Raw genomic sequence first — 24,625 nt, forward strand, 5'->3', positions numbered from 1 at the left:
TACCAATAAATCACCTCCAAGTTGTGTCAAGCTAGGGTACCTTTGTCCTCAATCGTTAAATGCTTTCGTCAAGAATAGACTCCCTATGGTGTTAGAAACACTGGAGGATCGCGGAATTCCCCCTCTTGCCTAGACAAGAAGAAGGGTCGTCCTCTCTCTACCATGCACAAAAATGGATATGATGGATAAAGGGATCAATAAAATTTGAGTTTCATTTTTGGGAGTTTGCTTTGTTGTTGTTTTTCCCCCCAATTTCTTGTGGCATATAACATTTGAGAACACTTTCTTTGCCATTTCTTTTTGATTTTTGGCATTTCAACACTTGACAACTTTTTTGAATTTCTTTTTGAACATTTTCAAAGTCACCCCAATTAGTAACGAGGGTGCCTTGTATTTGAAGCTTTAGGAGTTCTATTTTTGCTACTCTTTTCATTTGATGCATTTTTGCAAACTTTCTTTCACTTTTCATTTCATTGAACTCAAATTGATTTCTTTTTGTGCCCATTCCCTTTTGTTGACAAAATGTATGGTAGAACATGGATGAATGATGCTTCCATGGTTTCAAGGGTCACCTTGGAATAAACGGTAGCCAAGGAGTTATCACACCACAAGGTACTCTTGACTAGGCCTTAAACCATGGGTCAAAGGATACTAGCATGACACATCCTAGGGTGTTTTACAAGCATTCTAACAAGCAAAGTCTTAAGAACAAAAAGCATCTACTAGGGCCTATATACACTTGTCAAGCTTCCCAAGTAGACGGTTTTGCAAAATTTTTCTAACATGCAACTACATGCCATGATGCAACTAGCATATAAACATCCTAATGCAAATGATTCTACCAACTAATATGACAAACAATCTAAATGCAAGTCCTAGATTCACATTGTTATACCGCATCAATCAAAATAAAGCCACATAGTCAATAACATAAAGAGGAAAAAGGAGATTGGAAAGATCATACCATGCGGTCTTCAATATCCTCATGTCTCTGATGTGGCGTAGTCAATCAATGTGAACAAGGATAAAACAAACACAATATATACAAGACAATATATACAAAGGAAATGAACTTGTTTTTGGGTTTTTCAATTTTTCCAATTTTTATGATTTTTGAAATTTTTCAATTTTTTCAATTGTTTTTTGGATTTTTGAATAAGAGTTAAATGTTAGAATTCCCATCCCCACACTAATATGGGCATTGTGCTCAATGGCCAAAATGAGGGAAATTATGCAAAGATGATGCATGATTTCTATACTAAATGCAATCTACACTAAGCTATGATACATGATGCATGGTTTTTGTTATGACGGAGAGGATAATTTAGATTACCTCCCGTTGCGTATGCATTAACTTCCCCAAACCGAGTGAGATACTATTGCTAATGTCCAAGGATGGGTATAGTTCATGCACACACTATGCTATGCATGAAACTAATTTGTCATTTTGGATTTTACAAATGGGAACAATAAAATGAGAACACCTCAATGGTACCGAGGTGTGAGTCCTTTGATGTTGCTAGGACTATTCCAACAATGATCAAAATGAAATAAAATACAAAGAGAGAAATAGACAAACCATGAGGGTGTAGGAGTCTCCAAGGCTTGCTAATCTTCCATCATGCTATCATCATCACTTCCCTCATGAGAAGTGGTGACATTGCCACTTTCCTTGTCATTTGCTTCTTCACTTTCTTCCTCATCTTCATCTTCACCATCCTTTTCTCCTTCACTTGCTTCTTCCTCAATATTATCATCAACTTCTTCATCATTTCCAACAACCTCATTGTCACCCAAAACGACCCTAGATGCACCCGGAAATAAGACTTCTCTATCCGCCCAACTAGGCAAAGGACAAGATGGATCAAGGAGTCCTTGCCTAGCTAAATGTAGGAGGGGTGGATATTGAGCCAAATAAGCATTTTTCCGATCTTCATAGGCTTGCTTGTGCATTGCTTGCATGAGAAGAGTCACATAGTCTTTCCCAACTTCAACTCCTTCCGGCTTGAACTCTTCATACTCAAAGGGGTAAGGTGGTATGACAATGGAAGAGGAGGGAGCTTCAAGATCACCCTTTTGTTGTTGAATGATATACTCGGCTTCTTCGGAAAGGGGAAGTAGATAATTGGTCCGGTGGACGCTTAGACGACAAATCTTCGAGGGCAAGGTGAACGATCTAGCTTCACTAGTTAGCCATCCATACTTAGTGTCAAGGGGGTTTTGGGCAACCCACTTGAACTTGTGAATCATAGTATGCATATCAACAAGATGGCCACCCTCCTTTGCTTTGTACTTGTTATCCTTATTGAAGTTAGGATCAAAGTGCTTAGCTAGGACCGTGACTAGGCCGCCATTGACAATAACTGTCGTGCCCTTCTTCCCACTATCGATGTTGAGCCATCTATCTACCAAAAGCCTCAAAGAATTGTAAGGCTTCGTATGAATTCTTCCGATATTCAAAGTCGATTCAAGGAGAATAAAATCAAGTCTTGTGAAATGATTGGTGTCTTTCCTAGCAATTATGGTATTTCCCACAACCTTGTGCCATACTCTTATGCCCGGATGGTGGACCAAAAGAGCACGGCTCGCATGAAAATCCTCAAATTTCTTCCCGGAGATTGCCTCCCAAAGAGGCTCGGGGTCATACTTTCCATAATGCTTAAGATAACGCGATTCATCACTAAGACCCAAAATTTCACCCAATTCCTTGAAGGTAATGCGTCTACTAACATTAGCTAGACGAAACTCGAGATTTTCCCTATTCTCAACTTTGGTGACTTTCAAAGAACTTAAAAATTCCAAGGTAAGGGAGGGGTATGTCAATTCCCTTGTTTCAAACAATTTCTTTAACCCCATGGCATTGAAAAAGGCTTTTGTTTGTTCAAGAACACCCAATTTTTGTAAGGTATCTTCACATATGAATTTGGTGGATTTTAATGACTTCATAGCAAACTTGACAAAGGTATTTCTATGGGTATCGGAAATAAAAGTTACCTCCGGATAATGCAAAAGTTGATTAATTACCGGAGTAGAAGGTGTTGTTGCTCCCATAGAAGGTTGTTGTTGTTGTTGCACTTCCAAGTTTGGTGTTGCTACTACCATAGCCAAAGCTTTCTTTGTTTGAAGAGCCTTTTGCCTTTGTGAGAGTGCCTTAGCCTTTGGTGCCTTTGTTGCTCCCTTAGTCATTGCCATTGATGAACTAACCAAGAAAAGAGTGAAAAATCTTCACTTTGTAGTATGCCCAAATCGAATTGAAGGTGAAAGGCTTTGCCTTTATGAAAACAAAAATCGACTCAAAGGTTGAAGATTTTGTTCTTGGTTTTGATTTTTGTTGAAGAAGGAGTGATTAATTTGTTGTTGGAAGGGTGGTTTGATTTGTTTTTGTTGAATGTTGTTGAGGGTTTTTGTTTTTATGATGGAGAGGATGAGGGTTTTGATGTTGTGGGTAGTGTTTATGAATGAATGAATGAATGAATGAAGGTGGGAGGGGTTTTAAAGAGGCCGAAAATTTCGAATCTGCAGGGGCAATCCGTGCGGATTCTGCCCAATCCGTGCGGATTCTGCTCTTTTTGAACTTTGCAAAACTCGCCTAAAGACGGGCGGATTTGTGACAATCCGCTCGGATTTGCTGAACACGGGACGGGCGGATTTGCTCAAAGACGGACGGATTTCTGTCCAGAGAAATTTGCTTGTTTTCCTCAGCTGCAAAGACGGACGTCTTTCTCCCAGGACGGACGGATTCTCCAAGACGGGCGGATTTTCAGAAATCCGCTCGGATTCTTTAACAGTCAAGAAAATTTCAAAATTCAGCTCAGTTCAAGACGGGCGTCTTTTCTGCAGGACGCTCGGATTACATAAGACGGGCGGATTCTCGGGAATCCGCTCGGATTCTTCCTCTGTGTACACGGATTCAGTTCCACCCGTGCACAGCGCATTTCCCTTATCATTCTTTCATTCTTTCTTCAAGTCTTGTGTTCTTCATTGTGGGGGCACTACTAAGGCATGGATAGCCTAGGCAATTGCCATCCCCACACTAAGGTAAAGCACTACACATCAATTGAAATTGTTAGTCCCTCCCTCACTTCTCTCTTACATGACAATTATTTTGATCAAAGTAAATAAAAATCTAAAGATGACAAAAATGCAATACAAGAATTGAAATGTAAGTTAGGGAGTTAGAAATATTTACAAGTGGTGGTTTAGGGAGGACTCCACCAAACTCTCATTCTTGATGAGATGTCAAGGGGGCATGTCCAAGGTGTTGTTGATGTTGCTCAACACCTTGAAGAAGTAATCAAAGGCTTGTTCATTATCATGGTAGAGGTTCTCAATGGACCGTGGCCCTTGTTGTTGATCATGATCGATGGCATGTCCAATGTAGGGATTAAAAATCCCTTCAAATTCGTCGTCCCAAAGACCACAAACTTCATTGAGTTGATCATTGAAAATCTCTTGCTTAGATGGAGAAAACTCTCCCAATTTCTTCTCTTGGCCAATGAGGCCATCCTCTTCTTCCTTGGTTGATTTTGATGAGCTTTGCAAGCTCTCCTTGTCACAATTCACTTGCTCTTTGAATGGAGCATCTTCAATTTTCTTCTTCCATTGGGGTTCCGATTTCTTCTTCTCATCTTTTCGGCTATAATGATCAATCATGAAACATGGCTCATGCAAACGAGGAGCTCTCATAGTCTTGTCAAGATTAAAAGTTATGCTTTCATCTCCCACTTCTAGAGTGAGCTCACCATGTTTCACATCAATCACCGCACCGGCGGTGTGTAGGAAAGGTCTTCCTAGGATGATTGGAATGTTGGAATCTTCCTCCATATCAACAATGACAAAGTCCACCGGGATGAAAAACTTCCCAATTCGCACGGGGACATCTTCCCATATCCCTAACGGTGTCTTCGTCGATCTATCGGCCATTTGGAGTGTGATGTTGGTTCATTTAAGCTCTCCCATCCCCAACCTTTTACTCACCGAGTATGGCATGACACTCACACTAGCCCCAAGATCACATAAGGCTTTGTTGATCGTCGTGTCGCCAATGGTACACGGTATTGAGAAGCTTCCCGGATCCTTTAACTTCGGAGGTGAACTCCCTTGAAGTATTGCACTACTCACCTTAGTGAAGGCGATAGTCTCAAGTTTCCGGATCGACTTCTTCCTTGTGAGGATATCTTTCATGTACTTCGCATAGGCCGGAACGTGATTGATTAATTCCGTGAAAGGAATTGAGACTTCTAAATTCTTCACAATTTCCATGAACTTTCCAAGTTGATCATCAAATTTGGGCTTGGCTTGACGACTTGGAAAAGGGAGTCTAATCACAATGGGCTCCTTCTCCTTGGCCTTGTCTTCATTTTTCTTTGAACTTTCTTCTTTTAATGATTCTCCATCTTTGGAGTTTTGCACAATTTCTTCCTTTTCACTAGCTTCCACAACTTCATCCTCAACTTGCTTCTTCGGTGCTTCATACCTTGTACCACTTCTCAAGTGAATGGCACTAACCGTTTCATGTCTAGGGGGATTACTTTGAGGTGGTAATTGCCCCTTTTGTCTTTGTGAGCTTGAAGATGCTAGTTGAGTCAATTGGGTTTCCAACATCTTGGTGTGAGCTAGAATGTTGTTGATGGTGGTTTCCTTTGCTTGGCTATCTTTTTGCATTTGAGTGAAAAATTCTTGTTGGTTCTTTTGCATTTGGAGGACCGCTTTTTGGACATCAAAACCTTGGTCATTTTGGTGATTGTATGGATTTTGATTTTGGTAACCTTGGTTTTGATTGAAAAAGGGTTTTTGATTTTGGTTTCTCATGGGTGGTGGAGTGTATGTTGTTTGAGGGTTTTGAACATTTTGGCTTTTGTATGAGAGATTTGGATGGAATTTGGTGTTTTCATTGTAAAAGTTGGAATAAGGGGTACCACTCTTGTATGCTTGGAAAGCATTTACTTGTTCATTTGTTCCCCTACATTCACCTTGGTCATGTCCCAAAGTTCCACAATTCTCACATATCCCACTTGGGATTGATGAGGATGCCGTCATGGCATTAACATGATGCTTCGATGATTTTGAGTTTTCCTCAAGTCTAGCCATAGCTTGTTCAAACTTCAAGTTGATTGTGTCAATGTGAGCACTAAGTTGAGCACCCAATTGAGTAACGGAGTCCACTTCATGCTTTCCTCCTCTAGTAGCCTTGCGAGGTCTACTATATTGTGAGTTATGGACCGCCATTTCCTCAATCTTGTTCCATGTTTGATTGTCATCAACTTCGGTGAACATTCCATTTGATCCCATATTGAGAATGTTCCTAGAATCTTCATATAAACCATTCCAAAATTGTTGCACCAAAAACCATTCGCTAAGTCCATGGTGAGGACATGAGCGACAAATTCCTTTGAACCGCTCCCAAGCTTCATACAAAGACTCTTCATCCCTTTGCTTAAAACCCGTAATTTGAGCTCTTAGCATGTTGGTCTTTTCTGGTGGGTAGAATTTTTTGTAGAAAGCTAGAGCCAACTTCTTCCAAGAATCTATTCCAAGGGTGGCCTTATCAAGGCCCTTCAACCATTGCTTTGCGGTGCCGATTAAGGAAAAAGGAAATAAGACCCATCTAATTTGGTCTTGAGTCACGCCCGTTTGAGAGATAGCATCACAATAGTGGCAAAAGGTTTCCATATGAGAATGAGGGTCCTCACTAGGCATCCCCCCAAATTGGCTCCTCTCAACTAGTTGGATGAAGGCGGACTTGGCAATAAAATTTTCGGTGAGATGTTGCGGTGTAGGAGTACCATTTGGTAGATTCTCCTCGGTGGGTACGGAGTGTGACGAGAATTTTGGCATTGTAGGTGGATTTTGTGGGGTATTGTGTAATGGGTTCTCTTCTCCTTCTATTGCGAAAGGATTGACAAACTCACTAGTGGGTTGAACAACTTCACCAACACCTCTCAAATTCCTCCTAACAAGTCTCCTATTGTTCGTCAAGGTTCTTTCGATTTCACGGTCAAAAGGTAACAAATCACCTTGTAACCTTCTAGACAAGCAAAATATCAAACAACTCAAAAACAATTAGAACAAACCTTGAGGAGTTTTACTTCCTCAAGGCGAAGAAAGACACAAATAATGACAATAAAAAGAAATCTAAATCAAACAAACACCGTCCCCGGCAACGGCACCATTTTTTGATGCGATCCCGCTAAGTGTTCATAAATTAAGATGTGGTCGTTGGTCACGGTCGAATCAAAACACAAATTATAGCTCCACAAACAACTCTACAATTAGTAAAGAGGCAAGTAAAGGTCGGATCCCAAGGGACGGGAGTTGAAATGAGATTTCTATTGTAACTAGTGGTGTCTAAGGGGTGTCACAAATTGGGTTGATGTAGAAGGTTACTAAACTAGAATAACAATGAAAATAAACAAGCAAGTTGAATTAAAGGGGTGTAAACAATTGATTAAAGGCACTAGGGTGTCATGGGATCATAGGGGAATCATGGGATATGATCATACAAACATGTTCTCAAATTATAAGCAAGCAATTATTGCTGTGATGGATTGAGTTGGGTTATATCTTACAATCCTAGGAAAGTTTGGGTCCCGGAGCCGAATCGATTAGATTGTACAACACCTACAAGTCGACTTAATCTTCCCTACTCAACAACATGCATGGTCTAATGAGACTCGAGTTGGGTTATGTCTTACAAGTCTCATTGAAAAGATAGAAGATGATAGTAAATGCAAGGATTCATAGGCTTAGCATTTCATCAAATATAACATGTGCATGAGTTGAGATCAAAACAAGCAAGCAAATAAAACATGAAAGCATATTAATTTAAGCATGAATCATTCCCCATGTTGGTTTCCCTTAATCACCCATTAACCCTAGCTAAGAGACTACTCACTCATTATCATGTTGATCATGCTAGCAAGGTTGTCAATCATACCAACAATATGAAACATGATGAATAAATGAAAGTAATTAACAATAATTAAAAAGGGATTAAGAGATTATACCTACTAATGATTCCAATAATAAAGCAAGAATAATAGAAGTACTTGATGTTTGATTGAGAGGTTGTCAATCTCCCAATAATAACCCAAATAATCTTCAATTACCCAAAATAAAGGATGAACAAGAGAGAGATTAAAGAACTAAAACTTGGATTAAAACTTGATTAATACTTGATTACAATATTGAAGAGAGATTTGATTGATATTAACTACACTAATTATTGATAAGAAGAACATGCTCCTCTAATTAGACTAATGGGGTATTTATAGTGAAAATTAGGGAGGATGCATTAGGGTTAACTAAGGGCTAAACTAGTAATTACACTTTTTAAGTTGAGCAAGGAGGACCCGGTATTTTTGGAGAGAAGGGCTTCTCTTTTCGTAGCTTGAAGAAGACAATCCGTGCTGTGAAGAAATCCGGGCGGAATAGGGTCGGGACGGGCGGATTGCACCGTTGGAATCCGAGCGGATTCTGGGGAATCCGGGCGGATTGTTGAGGGGGAATTTGAGCGGATTCAGGCAAGGACGCTCGGATTGTGCTGGGGCTGGACGGACGGATTGTTGACAATCCGCTCGGATTGTCAGTCAGCATTGTAACTTCTTCTTTTCTTCCCTTTTCTTCATAAATTCCTTGGGGATTTCCTCGAGGATCATTCCTCAACATTGCTCTTCTACTATGATATGTACAAAGGCCTTCTAATCTTGTCTCTCCTTGATGCTTGGTCATTGAATTCGATCAATTTAGTCTCGTTTTGCCATGAAAATGCAAGATTCTTACTCCTTTCCTACCAAGGGATCAAAATCTCAAAGAATATGCAAAACAAAGAACTAAAGATAAGAAATGACCCAAATAAGCACTAAAAAGCATGGAAACAAGGCTAATTCGGGGGCTAAATATGCGCCAATTATGGTCACATCACTGCAGCATTCAAAATAGCCCTCTGATCGTCATACAGCCCATTATAGAACTGATTGCACAAGCTCCATTTTTCGAACCCATGGTGCGGTATGGTTCGCACCAACTTCTTAAAACGGACCCATGCTTCGTGGAAGTTCTCGTCCGGACCTTGTTTAAAGCTCGTGATTTGAGCTCTAATTGCATTGGTCTTTGAGGCAGAAAAATATTTCTTGTAGAATGCCAAAGCCAATGAATTCCAATCGGTGATCCCATGAACGGCTCGGTCCAGATCTCTATACCACTCCCTTGCAGCATCATGAAGGGAGAAGATAAACATAGTCTCCTTGATCTGGTCTTGGGTCACGCCGGCTGGTGGGGGTATGGAACAACATTAATTAATAAATGTCTCCATATGCTTAGCTGCATCTTCATTTGCAGCTCCCCCGAACTGGTTTCTCTCAACCATATTAATGTATGAAGGCTTTGGTTCGAACTTCCTGTCATCTTCTGGTAATTCGAACCCCTTATATAAATTTGAAACTGTCGGCTCAGAATGACTAGCTATACTCGCTTCCTCAGCCATGACTGGAATTTCTGGAGAAGTGACTGTCTCGGCTGAAGAAGTGGAAACGGGTGAAGAATGTGGGTCTTCCTCGAACAGCTCGTTCTCGTAATAGCTTGACAGAGTACTCAACTCTTCCTCTGTCGGTAATACCCTTTGTGATCGTCTCAACTCGCGCAAAGATTTCTCTATCTCAGGATTGAATGGTACTAGTTCACCACATTGTGACCTGCGCATAAGAAGAAACTACAAAAAGAATATAAGAAAAGTTTAAGAAACAGAAGTCCCTTAAACTAAGAAAGACTAAAAATAAAGCAACTAAAATTAGAACTGTTGCCTCCCCGGCAACGGCGCCAAAATTTGATACCCGTCGTGAGGTGTCAAAAATAAATTTATAATTTTCAACTACAACTATAGCTAGCGGCAGTCGGGTCGAACCACAGAGAGGCAGACGTAAATTCTAGTTGTTTAAGTTCAGTCTAAGGTAACAATAAGGTGGGGGTTTTGATTGGATTGGTCTATAGCTAATGAGCGATAAAATAAAGTAAACTAAGCAAATAGATGAAATCAAATATAAAAGGAGGTACTAGGATGGTCGGTTCGTTATAGCTTCGGCGGCAGCATACTCAACAGGTCTAAATCGAACACAAGTAAGGCGGGAAACAAGAGGTCCTCTCGGTCCACTCTTAACAAATAGCATCTTTCGATCTCGCTATAGGTCCCTAATATCACTAATACTGACTCTCGTCCTGAAAAGTGACTAACGGTCTAAACTCTACTCATCTTTCGATCTCAGCACAGTTTAGTCATCTTAATTGGTGATCTAACAACTTTCCCTATCTTTCGATCTAATGGGTCCGTCATAAATTAAGCATCTAACTGGTCGCATGCATTCGATTCGTTAAATACATCATTAAAATCAATTAAAACGAAAGGTAACCTCACGTGGTCAGTCGATCGACCGGGTAAGGCAGTCGATCGACTGACACGCGATTCAGTCCAATTTAATACTACGCCGCCTACGCCATAATTCCCCTACATCCTAGCACAAACTATTTAGCTACTCATACTGAAGGTGATAACAACAATAATATTAGGGCATAAAAGTACTGAATTCATAATTAAAGCGGTAGGACAAACAATTAACATGCAACAATAAAATGGTTCGGGAATCTAACTAGCAATTCTATACTAATAACGAAATAGAAGTGAATTGAAATAGGGCAGAAGAATACCGAGAATAGCAGAAGAATGATTAAGAACAAGAGCGAAGATTCCAATGCTAAATAATATTTCAAACCCTAATAAAACTCAATGTTACTGTGTAAAACTTAATGTAAAAACTTGATAAAAATCGGGATCCCTAAAACTGGTGTTCTAAGTTACGTTATATAGCAAACATACGTAACTTTTATTTCCAAAACCTAAACTCAATGGGCTTGCGCTTCCTCGGTCTTTTAATTCTCGTCTGGGATAGCAGATTAGTCGATCGACTGGCATTATAGGTCGATCGACTGATCTTCAGTATACAGTAGCTTCTGGAACCCGCAGGTTGGTCGATCGACCGCTTGAGCTGCTACTTGACTTCTATAATCTCGTGGATTTGTCTTTTGGGCCTTGAATTGCGCACCAAGCTCGTTCCTTAAGCGAATACTTCACGTCAAATGCAGTGCAAGATACTCGGGGATGGATTTAGCTCGATTTCCGCTGGATTCTTCACATTTCTGCAATAATGTACAAAAATACGGAAGTAGACGGAAATAGGGAGAAATTTAGCATAACTACATGAATGAGCTCTGAAATGCGTGTAAAATGGGATGTAAAACATCATATAAAAGACACGCATCAATACCGATGCTTCAAAGAATGGGTTAGGTTGTGTCTTGATGCAGAATGGGAAATTTATCACTTATGCTTCGAGGCAGCTAAAGCTGTACGAGGAAAACTATCCTACTCACGATTTAGAACTTGGTACAGTGGTTTTTGCTCTAAAGATTTAGAGACACTATCTCTATGGGGCGACCTTTAAGGTGTTTTCGGATTATAAGAGCTTGAAGTATATCTACACACAGAAAGAGTTGAACATGCGACAGAGGTGATGGATGGAGTTTATTGGGGACTACGACATGGAAATCATCTATCATGAGGGGAAATATAATGTGGTGGCAGATGTCGTAAGAAGGAAGAGTGTACATTCGTTATGTACCGTTATATCCTTGATGAAACTAACGGACGAGATGTCTAAGATGGGGATCCATATGATTCGAAAGGGTGATGCCATCGGTGACTTGACTATCAAGCCTGATCGGTATGATGACATAAAGAAGAAACAGGAACTTAATCCCAAGATTCAAGAGTTGAATTCAAGGGTAGAGAGTGGTACAGTTTCGAGGTTTTTTATCCACATAGATGGGAGTGTCCATTTTGATGGGAGATGGTGTATACCTAGTGACACAGACTTGAAGAAGTTGATTATGATGGAGGCTCATTGCACTCCTTACTCAGTACATCCGGGTGGTGACAAGCTCTATAAGGACTTAAAGAAGATGTTTTGGTGGGCTAATGTGAAGAAAGATGACGCTGAATTCGTGGCTAGGTGTTTAACTTGTCAAAGAGTGAAGGGTGAACAACGGAGACCACAAGGTAAGATTCAGTCACTTGAAGTACCAGAGTGGAAGTGGGAGTCGGTCTCTATGGACTTCATTGTGGGGTTACCAAGGACTCAACAAGGTAACAATATGATTTGGGTTATCGTCGACCGTCTAACGAAATCAGCTCACTTTATTCTAATGAAGGATACTTGAAGTAAGATTCAGATAGCGTTGGGGTACCGAAAGCATGTGGTTTCGTTACATGGGGTACCAAAGGATATAGTGTCAGATCGAGATGCAATGTTCATATCACGGTTTTGGCAAGAGTTGGAGGAATTGATGGGAACTACCTTAAACATGAGTACAGCATTTCATCCTACGATAGATGGTCAAACTGAGAGAATAATCAAGACTTTAGAGGACATGTTACGAGCTTGTGCCATGGAATTTGGTGGGAGTTGGGAGGATAGGCTGGATTTGATAGAGTTTTCATATAACAACAGCTATCACAGTAGTATTAGGATGGCACCTTTTGAGGCGTTGTATGGCAGGAAGTGCAGGAGTCTGGTGTGTTGTGATGATAGTGTTGAGGCTGTGGTTTTGGGGCCACAGATAGTGCAAGACATGATTGAGCAAGTTCACTTGATTCGCCAGAATATGAAAGCAACTCAAGACAGGCAAAAGAGTTACGCAGATTTGCATCGCAGGGACATTGAGTTTGCGGTGGGTGACAAGGTCCTCTTGAAAGTGTAACCTATGCGAGGAATGATTAGGTTTGGCAAGAGAGGAAAGTTGAGCCAGAAGGTTATTGGTTCTTACGATATTTTAGACCGAATAGGTGAAGTAGCCTATCGGCTAGCTCTACCACCATCGCTTGATCGGGTCCACAATGTGTTTCATGTATTTCAACTCCGAAAGTATGTGAGCGATTCGTCACATGTGCTTGAGGTTGAGAACATCGAGTTAGATGAGGCTCTAACTTATGCAGAGATTCCTAAGGAGATCTTGAATCATAAAGTACACAAGACAAGGAATGGTGAAACCGTCTTACTTAAGGTACTTTGGTCTAATCACAATGTGGAAGAGGCCACATGGGAACCGGAGTAGTCTATGTGGAAGAGGCCACATGGGAACCGGAATATTGGTTTGCATCGGATTTTCGTTCGTACTTCTAATCATTCCGTTACAATTCTTCTGCAATTTCGGTATTCCTTCTGTTCTATTTCAGTTCATCTTTATTGCATTAATAGTATAGAAATTGCTAGCTAGATTCCAAAGCCAATTTTATCGCTTTATGTTATTTATTTATCTTCCCGTATTAATCATGAATTCCGTAGATTTAATAATCAATCTTATTGTTGTTATCATTTTTAGTATGAGTAGCTAATTTATTCGTGCTAGGATGTAGGGGAATTATAGTGTAGGCGGCAATAGAATTAACATGGCCTGAAATCGCGTGTCAGACGATCGACTGCCATACCTGGTCGATCGACTGACCACGTGAGGTTTACCTTCGTTTTATTTGATTTAAATGTTGTATTTGACGAATCGAATGCATGCGACTAGTTGAATGCTTAATATATGACTGACCCATTAGATCGAAAGATAAGGAAGGTTGTTAGATCACCGATTAAAATGACTAAACTATGCTGAGATCGAAATATAGGTAAAGTTTCGATGTTTAGTCACTTTTCAGGATGAGAGTCAGTATTAGTGATATTAAGGACATATAGCGAGATCGAAAGATGCTATCTGTAAAGAGTGGACCGAGAGGACCTCTTGTTTTCCCGCCTCATGTGTTTGATTTAGACCGACTTAGTTTGCTGCCGCCGAAACTATAATGAACCGACCATCCTAGTACCCTTCTTTATATTTGATTTAATATATTACTTTAGTTTAATTTTTATTGTTATTAGCTATAGACCAAATCAAATCAACCCTCACACTTGTTACCTTAGACTAAATTTAGACAACTTTTAATTACATTCGCCTCCTTGTGGTTCGACCCTATTACCACTAGCCTAGGCTAGTTTTAATAGGAATTATAAATATTATTTTTGGTACTCACAACGACGGGTATCAAATTTTGGCGCCGTTGCCGGGGAGGCAATTGTTCTAATTTTTAGTTGTTTTATTTTAGTCTGTTTCTTAGTTTAAGGGACATCTGTTCCTTAAACTTTTCTTATATTCTTTTTGTAGTTTCTTCTTATGCGCAGGTCACAGGGTGGTGAACTAGTACCGTTCAATCCTGAGATTGAGAAATCCTTGCGCGAGTTGAGACGATCATCAAGGGTGTTGCCGACAGAGGAAGAGCTGAGTACTCTGTCAAGTTACTACGAGAACGCTCGTTCAAGAAGATCCACCTACATCTCCCGCTTCTACCTCTTGGTGAGACAGTCACTTCTCCGAAATTCCAGTCATGGTGAAGAAGCAACTATAGCAAGTCATTCGAGCCGAGCCGACAATTTGAAAATCTTTACAAAGGGTTCGAATTACCTGGAGCTGATAGGAAATTCGAACCGAAACCTTCCTATATCAACTTAGTTAAGAGGAACCAGTTTGGGGGAGCTGCAAATGAAGATGCAGCCAAGCATATGGAGATATTTATCGATTACTGCTGCTCTATACCCCCACCGACCGGTGTGACCCAGGACCAGATAAAGGAGACTATGTTTATATTCTCACTCCGTGATGCTGCAAGGGAGTGGTACAGAGATCTGGACCGAGCCACTCATGGAATCACCGACTGGAATTCTTTGGCCTTGGCATTCTACAAGAAATACTTCTCTGCCTCGAAGACGAATGCCATTAGAGCTCAGATCACGAGCTTTTAACAGGGACCGGATGAGAATTTTCATGAAGCATGGGTCCGTTTCAAGAAGCTGGTGCGAACCATACCGCACCATGGGTTCGAAAAATGGAGTCTTTGCAATCAGTTCTATAACGGGTTGTATGACGATCAGAGGGCTATTTTGGATGCTGCAGCCAATGGCCGATTTGCTGAGAATATGGGAGAGACTAAGGGGTGGAAGATCATTGATGACTTAGCCACCCATAAAGCTGAGTATGGGAATTCCAGAGGGAATCAAAGGAGAAGCGCTGAATCTCCTTCTGTAGCTGCACTTGAAGCTCTCACTGCGAGATTTGACAAGTATGAACTGGGAGGAGCTTCAAAAGGAGGTATTTACCAAGTAAATGCTGTGTCAAACGGTCCTTTCATCTGCAGAAGGTGTGGAGCTGAGGGACATGTTTCAGAAAATTGTCCTAGTCCTTTTGAGTCTTGCGCTGCCTTTCAACATTATAGGCAGACAAACACCTACTATGAGCCTAATGTTCATCCCAACTTGAGGTGGAGTAGCCAAAATGTCCTAAATCCAACTCCACCTCCGCAGCAGCAGTAGCAATCCTATGTGCCCCCTCATCATAAGCAACAACAATATCAAAAACCTCCCTATGTGCCGCAGCAGCAACAATCTCAAATTCTGACTTTGTTGAGTTGAAGAATATGTTGCAAAAGGAGTCCCAAGCTAGAGAGGCCGGAATGAAACTTTTAGAAAGCCAAATTGCTCAATTGGCTAGCAAGAGTACCACTCGAGCTCTGGGACACTTACCGACTCAAACTGACCAGAAAGAGACCCTAAATGCCATTACTTTGAGGAGTGGGTCTACCCTGGAGGGGCCTGCTATGGTCGAGGATGCCCCAGTAAAAGATGAGGCGAAACCGAGTCAGAATAAAGCTGTAACGAATAATACCAAGAAAAAGGCGTCTACCAGGTATATCAGTCGATCGACTGATGTACCCGGTCGATCGACTGAAGTGCGGGTTACAGGAGTTTCTGGAACTGTAGACCTCAGTCGATCGACTGACCAAGGTGGTCGATCGACTGAGGCCGCTGCTGATATTGAGAAATTTCGTCCTCCAATGCCCAATAATTTGAGAGACCGCCTATTTCGGGGTACGACAACTCCGAAAGTATTGGGGCAAGACCCGAGTGCTGATGGGTCCGTCCCGATTCCAAAGTACGACCCAATGTCAATCAATGGTTCATATTTGAGACGGTCTGAAGAGGGGTCAGGCTTCAATAAGGAGAAGGTAGTGGACTTCCAACCTAAGTCCACGGATGCCGGCATGCGAGATTTAGAGGAGAGGGCTAAGTTACTTCTTTCAGCCCCTTATCCAGAGAGACTAGTGCCGACAAAGGAACAGGTATCTTTCAATAAATTTGAAAATGTTGTTCGTAGTCTTAACGTACAAGTACCTTTCCTTGAATTAGTAAACCAAGTGCCTGCTTATATGAAGTTCATGAAGCAATTACTGTCTAAAAAGAGGTCACTTGAAACAGTGCATATTGTCGCACTGACTGAGGAAACATGTTCCTATTTGACTCACACTGCACCCCATAAGCTAGAGGACCCAGGTAGCTTTTCCGTTCCTTGTAATATAGGTACCTTCTCTATTGAGAAGGCATTATGTGACCTAGGAGCTAGTATTAGCGTCATGCCCTTGAGTCTAGCTAGAAAGTTAAAATTGAATAGGTTTGCAGTTACGAACATGACCGTTCAGATGGTTGACCGATCTGCGGTCAAGCCTATAGGAGTCCTAGAAGACATCCCTGTGCAAATAGGGAAGTTTTTCTTCCCTGTAGACTTTGTAGTCCTAGATATGCCTGGGGATGCCCACGTACCTATCATTCTAGGTAGGCCATTTCTGCACACTGCTGGTGCAGTTATTGATGTTGGTTCTGGGACCCTAACCTTCAAAGTGGGGAAGCATTCTATTGTCTTCGCCCAGACAACTAGGAAAAAAGACCTCATGTGGCCTGTCACCTGTAATACGGTTTCTGAAAAGAAATCATACTTTGTGCTTCCTGATATGCCTGTCTATATTCCTATTCCTGTTATAACACCTCCGCCCCAGACTGGGAGCAAGAAGGAGGAAGATTCTGTTGTTTTAGACATTGCAGGAGCTGGTTTGGGGAAGGAAGAGCTGTAAGTTGCTCCAGCTGTGAAGGAGCAAATCGTTTCGAGAGGAGGTCTTGGATGCCTGAGTTATGGCACTGATGAGGAGTTTGAAGATGAGCCAGCCAAAGTGAGACAGTCCGACCTGGACTTTGATGAGCTGGAAGAGGTCATTGATTGGGGAGATGACGAAGCTGTTGATCCGTCAAGCTCTACGGATGCTGAAGTTGAGGAAGGTGCAGCTGAAAAGATGAGCACCGTTGAGGCTACCTCTTGTAGCCAGAAGCCGACGAAGTGGGCCATAGCGTGGGCGTTCTTGATCAACTACTAGTTGATCACGCGCTTTATCAAAAACTTTCATTTTATTGCTCTTAAACACTTTTTATTGCTTTTGTGTGCGCGAGACTTCGCATTTTAATTGTTTTGTTTAGGATTTTTTAAGCACTTTGGACTATACTTTGGGTTTTGCGCGATTTTGGGCGCGTATTATTGTGCACTTGCAGGTTTTTAGATCTCATTAACTCAAGTTATTGAGCTAATACGAAGAAATCAGAAGGTTACAACAGTATTTCCAGTCGATCGACTGATTACCCTGGTCGATCGACTGAGGCACGACTTCCAGGAGCTTCTGTTCCTGTTCACCCTAGTCGATCGACTGCCTTCTATGGTCGATCGACCGCCCTGCACTGCTGTACCTGTTCCCGACCTCTCCCCTGCTGTGTTTGGTCGATTTCCGGACTTGAGGGAGTTTTCTACTCCACTTTATCTTCCGTCAAATTATTTATTTCTTCTATTTTCTTAATTGTGCACAAAATTACCGCTTCGCTATTGCTTTCTCGGTTTTATGCGTGGTATTTGTTTGTCTTTCAGGTACTTATTAGTAGCACTGCTGGCTACTGAAACCTCCTAGCTCACGCTGGTTTGGGGAGGTTTCCTTTTTGCTGCGCTCAAAGTCTTGTGAGTTCCCGATTTCCACTTCATGTCATATTTCTTTATTTTCTCGCAAATTTCCGTTTTCCATTTTTCTTCATTACATGATTTTGCACAATGGGGACATTGTGCGATTTAGTTTGGGGAAGGGTTTTGCGTCGCATTTCATTTGCTTGCATTCACGTTTACATTATTGCCTTGCATTGTTTATTTCATTTTATATATATACAAAAATTCAAAAAATCCTAAAATTTCAAAAAAATTCAAAAAAAATGCACGTTTATTTTAGCATATAGGTCGAGTAGGAACGGTAGTATTTCAATGATGACATTGCATTTGCATCTGTTTTATCGCCTAAGTCGTGCTAATTAACATGTTATTAGGGGAATCGTATAAGTGCATATCTACGAGTTTTCGTTAATTATTTGCTGAACTTGAGACTTGACTTAGAATTTTGGCAAACTACATCATATTTCTGAGTTATTAGAGCCTATAACTGGTGACACCCATGACCAGTTTATCTAGGATGTGAGTAGTACTCCTTATGAGACATGTTACATAAATGTGCATAAATATGAACTTGATCTGCATAATACCTGTGTGCATTCGGTTTGTGGGTTGTTGACACATGTGGTAGAGGTTTCCCTTTATTCGTTTTGCCTATAAGCTTCACACTGCCAAAAACATCCTTTTTGTCCCGTTAACTACATCCTACATTTAGCCTGACCTTGTCAAGCTAGTAGTCTACGTTCTTGGGATTGTTACTTAGTTTTTGGTAGCATTTGCTCTTATTGAGATTTTGTCTGATAAAAAGAATGAAGAAGGAAAGAAGTTCAAAGAAAAGAAAAAGGAAAAATGATTCGAAAAAGAAAAAAAGAGTTATGTACTGTTCAAAGCGGTCGATCGACTGCCATCATTGGTCGATCGACTGAGTTCCGAAGGAAATCAATTCGCATAATTCAAGTCTTTATTTTATGGCGATTTTTGCTCCCATATTGCATTAGTATCTTATGGGGAGTTGGTTGATTACTGTTATATTGGAGATTGTGAGTTTTGTGATTGCTATAGCACCGTATCGATTGAATTTTGAGCAAGAAGAAGGATGTCGCCATATGGTTCCGTTTTGGTACTAGCTTGATCACATGTACCTCCACTTTCCCATAAATGTTTTGCCCCTTCTTACCCATACCTCACATATCCACATATATACCTCGGCATGTGTCATGGTCTTTTGTTGGTTGGAATGCATATGTACGGTTGTAGAGATTGTTTTCATATTATATTGCAGGCATGTTCTTATAGGTCGTAGTTAGGTGAGAGTCTTTACAAAATGAATTCTTTCTATCCTCTTATATATTCACCTGTGCTTATGTGTGATATGAGCGACCCGTGAGAGTCCAATTTGATAAGTCTCTATAGTTAACGGTTCAACAGTCTTTAACGACTTCATAACTCGGTTGCATGATTCATAGTTGCTAATTGATTGTTAGTTGCATTAAAATGGTTTAGGCTTTACATGTTGTAATTCGCTCTGAGATTGAACTCGTTCCATTAGGTCATTAGACCGAGTCTAGTTCTTGCTTGGGGACAAGCAAGGGTTTGGTTTGGGGAAGTTTGATGCGTGTCATTTATATGATGTTTTATACCTCATTTTACACGCATTTCAGAGCTCATTTGTGTAGTTTAAGCTACCATTTCCCCTATTTCCGTCTACTTTCGTGTTTTTGTACATTATTGCAGGAATGTGAAGAATTCAACGGAAATTGAGCAAAATCCGTCCCCGAGTATCCTGCATTGCATTTGATGTGAAGTATTCACTTAAGGAACGAGCTTGGTGCGCATTTCAAGGCCCAAAAGACAAATCCACGAGACTATAGAAGTCAAGTACCAGCTAAAGCAGTCGATCGACCAGTACCCTTAGTCGATCGACCAACCCACGGGATCCAGAAGCTACTCAGACATCGCATCGATCGATCGACCGGTCCAATGATCGATCGACCACACCGCTACTTCAGACGAGAATTAAAAGATCGAGGAAAAGCAAGCGCATTGTGTTTAGGTTTTGATAATAAGTGTTACGCATATTTTCTATATAACGTAACCTAGAACATCAGAATAGACATCGAATTATTATCTAAGTTTTTCATTCAGTTTTATCAGTTTTAGAATATCAGTAATTAGGGTTCGGAATATTGGTTTGCATCGGATTTTCGTTCGTACTTCTAATCATTCCGTTACAATTCTTCTGCAATTTTGGTATTCCTTCTGTTCTATTTCAGTTCATCTTTATTGCATTGATAGTATAGAAATTGCTAACTAGATTCCAAAGCCAATTTTATCGCTTTATGTTATTTATTTATCTTCCCGTATTAATCATGATTTCAGTAGATTTAATAATCAATCTTATTGTTGTTATCATTCTTAGTATGAGTAGCTAATTTATTCGTGCTAGGATGTAGAGTAACTATAGTGTAGGCGGCAATAGAATTAACATGGCCTGAAATCGCGTGTCAGTCGATCGACTGCCATACCTGGTCGATCGACTGACCACGTGAGGTTTACCTTCGTTTTATTTGATTTAAATGTTGTATTTAACGAATCGAATGCATGCGACTAGTTGAATGCTTAATATATGACTGACCCATTAGATCGAAAGATAGGGAAGGTTGTTAGATCACCGATTAAAATGACTAAACTATGCTGAGATCGAAAGATAGGTAAAGTTTAGATTTTTAGTCACTTTTCAGGACGAGAGTCAGTATTAGTGATATTAGGGACTTATAGCGAGATCGAAAGATGCTATCTATAAAGAGGGGACCGAGAGGACCTCTTGTTTTCCCGCCTCATGTGTTTGATTTAGACCGACTTAGTTTGCTGTCGCCGAAACTATAATGAACCGACCATCCTAGTACCCTTCTTTATATTTGATTTAATATATTTCTTTAGTTTAATTTTTATTGTTATTAGCTATAGACCAAATCAAATCAACCCTCACACTTGTTACCTTAGACTAAATTTAGACAACTTTTAATTACATTCGCCTCCTTGTGGTTGGACCCTGTTACCACTAGCCTAGGTTAGTTTTAATAGGAATTATAAATATTATTTTTGGTACTCACAACGACGGGTATCACCAGGTACTCGACCAAGTAACCGGTCTGATGGGATTCATTTCCACGGTTTTGATTAAGGTGATTAGAGATTATAAATTACGTTTTAACAGTTTACAAATAAATTTTTACCAAAATCTAACGACGTTCATCTCTCTCGCTAATCACCCTAATCACTCTCAAGGCAAATTGAATATTCGTGAGTCTTTCTTTCGTCCCTTCCATATCAGTTTCGTCGGTAAGTCAATAGTGCTTTGTCAGTTGGTTATGTTTCTCTTTTAGGGTTTTGCCCTAGTGGTTTATATTGAGAAAAAGGTAGATTGGTATGATTTTGATATAATATTGTTGTGATTAATGTCAGGTGAAGGATTCGTAGAGGAAGAGTTCTAGCTTCCGCTTTCCTTGTGATTTCGGAATCGTGATAAGGTAGGGTTTCCCTACTCGGTTGCATGTTTAATTGATTTAAGATGATCTTGATTGATATATTGGCATGATTAGTATTGTTATTGAATTGGTGATTCTTGGAGGTTTGGCTTGGTTGATTGTTTGTCTATGGCTCTCGAGGTACGTCCTCGGCTGAGTAGAATCATCGTCGGGAATGGCTTCACGCCCCTGATTCGCCCATTTTGGTTCCCGTCACAAGAGGGATATGCACATTAATGGACATGGGTTATTGCTCGTTGCGATGAGCGGGGCTTAGGTGGGCAAGGCTGCGATCCCCCCACTGGCGGTGAGGATTACCTGTTGCAATGGGTAATTTGACATGGCTACACACTTGAGTGTGTAGTCGGTTACTAGTTACTGATGGAGTTTGGAGGAATGTGTGTGGATTGACTTGGATGTTGTTTGCTGTATTTCTTATCTTGATTATTCAGTGAACCGACTCCGTTTCTGTTTTCTAAATCTGTGATGATCCATTTAGGCTTGGTGACCAGATATTGACAGGTGATGATTTTGTGTCAGCTGTGAGATCGAGGATGGGATGTCATCACTTAGAGTCTTAGCTTCCGCTGTCACGAGTTTAGATACTTTACGAGTTGTATTTTGGCTTAACATTCCTTATACTTTGGTTTGATTTTGGAGACTTGTAATCCGTTAAACTTTATACTTTAATAATTTCTCTTTTATGGTCACTATTGATATACTTGCCTCGAGTAATCGAGATGGTGGCACCCTCATATGCTAGGGTGGTCGTTGGTAAGGCACCTTCATAAACTTGGAGTAGGAAGGGACTTGGGTTAGCAATTCAATAAATGGGACGGTAACTCGTAAATTCTTAACAACTTCCAAGAACTTGCCAAACTTACTCTCTTCCTTGTGCTTTGCTATATGGTGGGGGAACGGCACTTGAACAACTTCCTTTTGAGGAGCATCCTCCATATCTTTCTCTTTCTCGACCACAACAATATCATCCACCTTCTTTGAAATAGCATTATCTTCCTTAGTATTAGGAGAGATCTCCTTCCCAACAAGCACTTCTTCACTTTCTTTGGTATCAAGCTTACTCTTTCACTAGCCTTCCTTTTGTCATTTCCCCAAAGCTTGGACTTTTCAATAACCACTTCATCATTCAAAGTTATGGATGGCCCATCATAGCTTGTACCACTTCTCAAAGAAATAGCATTATAGGTCTCATGTGGTTATGCACCTTGGGGCGGTAGTTGGCCCGATCTTCTTTGAGAGCTAGATGTGGCTAGTTGAGCCACTTGATTTTCTAGCATCTTGATAGCGGTAGTGTGGGCTTGATCACTCTTTTTTATGTGAGCCATCAAATCGGATTGACCCTTAGCCAATTTCATCACCAAGGCTTCAAGTTTCCCCCCTTGGTCATTTTGTTGGGCATTTTGAGGTGGTGGACCTTGATTTTGTTGGAAATTTTGTTGTGGTGGCCTTTGTTGTTGGTTTTGAAAACCCGATGGATTGACAAACCTTTGTTATGGTGGAACATAGACATTTTGTTGTTGAGGTTGAGGTACAAAATTTTGTTGGGGTTGAGGGTTCAACACATTGTTGCTTTTATAAGACAAGTTCGGGCGAAATTTTGTGTTCGGGTTATAAGTATTGGAAAACGTACCCGGTGGATATGAACTTTGCCTAAAACTTTGATAAGCATTTACCTCCTCAATAGTAGCTTGGCAATGAGCGGTGTAATGAACCGCACCTCCGCAACCTTCGCAAACAACAATTTGACTAGTAGAGGACACTGCATTGAGTTATTGAAGAGAAGCATTTGCATCTCGGTCCGCCAATTGTTGTTGGAGTAATAAGAGTTGAGCTTTCAAAATGGTGGTGTCGGAAGCTTCTTCTTTACCTTTGATGGGCGTACTCCGAGAATTGACATATTGGGCATCATGAATCGCCATTTTTGGCGGAATCAAGAATTCTTCGGGACTCGGCACAACATCCATTGTAAAAAGCTATAGCTAGGAACCAAGCATCCAACCCATGATGTGCGCATTGCCTTTTCAACTCCTTGTACCTCTCCCAAGCTACATATAAGCTCTCAAGAGCGTGTTTACGGAATTCCGTGATTTGGCTCCTCAAAGTTTGAGTTTTCTTTGGTGGAAAAAACTTTTGATAGAAAGCAAGAGCCAATGTCTCCCAATTTGTGATTCCCTTGGTGGTGTGATCAAGGTTATTGATCCATAGTTTTGCCTTGTCCTTCAAAGAGAAAGGGAAAAGTATTTCCCTTGCTTGGGCTTGAGTGACACCCGTTTGCCGAATCATAGAGCAATAGTCACAAAAGTTTTGAACATGCAAATTGGGATCCTCCAAAGGACTTCCCCCAAATTGCTTCCTCTCCACAAGGCTAATGAAAGCCGGTTTGATCTCGAATTCCGGGGCGGTAATTTTTGTAGTTGTAATAATGACCGGAAACATAGCTGCGGTGGGCTTGGAGTGATTGAAAAGTTTCACCATCTTTTTGGTTGGAGATGGTGGTGGTGGTGGAGATGATGAACTAGAAACCTCCTCCACTTCAAAAGCTTTAAGATCGTCTAAGTAAGACTTTCTTACACTTTTAATTTGCACGGGAGAAGCGGCCTCTTTAATTTCTTTCCAAAAACATCATCTTCTACGCAAAGTTTTCTCGGGCTCGGAATCCGGTGAAAGCAATTCTCCAATACGAGAAGACCTGGGCATAGGACAACAATCTCAAGAAATTTTTAAGAAACGGTCTCAAGGAACAAGTGTTCCTCAAGAAGAAAGAAAACAAGATAGAAATCAACAATTCTAAACACAATAAAACCGTGCTCCGCGGCAACAGCGCTAAAATTTGATAGGCTTTGTCGTACACCTAATCAAAGATAAATTTCCCTTGACACAAATTAATGTAGTACGAGGGGTCGAACACAAGGAGACGGGAATTGCGTTATGAAAAGCTATGAAAAGACTACTATCAAGGTCGATTACGATTGATTAGTTTGTTTCAGTTTGGTGATTAGCAAATTAAACGATGTAAAAATGTATGATTAAAAGAGTCGAGGGGAGTCGGGTCACACATGCAATTGCATACAAATGTTCATATTAAACTCGAAATAAATAACATTGTCAATTGTTTAGGCTTAAAGAAA

At 40.7% G+C, this 24,625-nt stretch overlaps 3 non-coding genes across 3 annotated transcripts; 2 read left to right on the plus strand and 1 right to left on the minus strand.

Moving 5' to 3' along the window:
- Nucleotides 1-6,358: 6,358 nt before the first annotated feature.
- On the plus strand, nt 6,359-6,465 carry LOC141603095 (small nucleolar RNA R71). Its single transcript, XR_012524990.1, has one exon. It is a non-coding gene; the product is annotated as a small nucleolar RNA R71 (small nucleolar RNA).
- An 8,393-nt stretch (nt 6,466-14,858) lies between these two features.
- On the minus strand, nt 14,859-14,965 carry LOC141603988 (small nucleolar RNA R71). Its single transcript, XR_012525818.1, has one exon. It is a non-coding gene; the product is annotated as a small nucleolar RNA R71 (small nucleolar RNA).
- Nucleotides 14,966-23,493: 8,528 nt separating this feature from the next.
- On the plus strand, nt 23,494-23,600 carry LOC141603556 (small nucleolar RNA R71). The gene has a single exon (XR_012525423.1). It is a non-coding gene; the product is annotated as a small nucleolar RNA R71 (small nucleolar RNA).
- The last annotated feature ends 1,025 nt before the right edge of the window (nt 23,601-24,625 follow it).

This window comes from Silene latifolia, chromosome 9 (assembly GCF_048544455.1).
Source record: "Silene latifolia isolate original U9 population chromosome 9, ASM4854445v1, whole genome shotgun sequence".
In the NCBI taxonomy this organism is placed as follows: Eukaryota; Viridiplantae; Streptophyta; class Magnoliopsida; order Caryophyllales; family Caryophyllaceae; genus Silene; species Silene latifolia.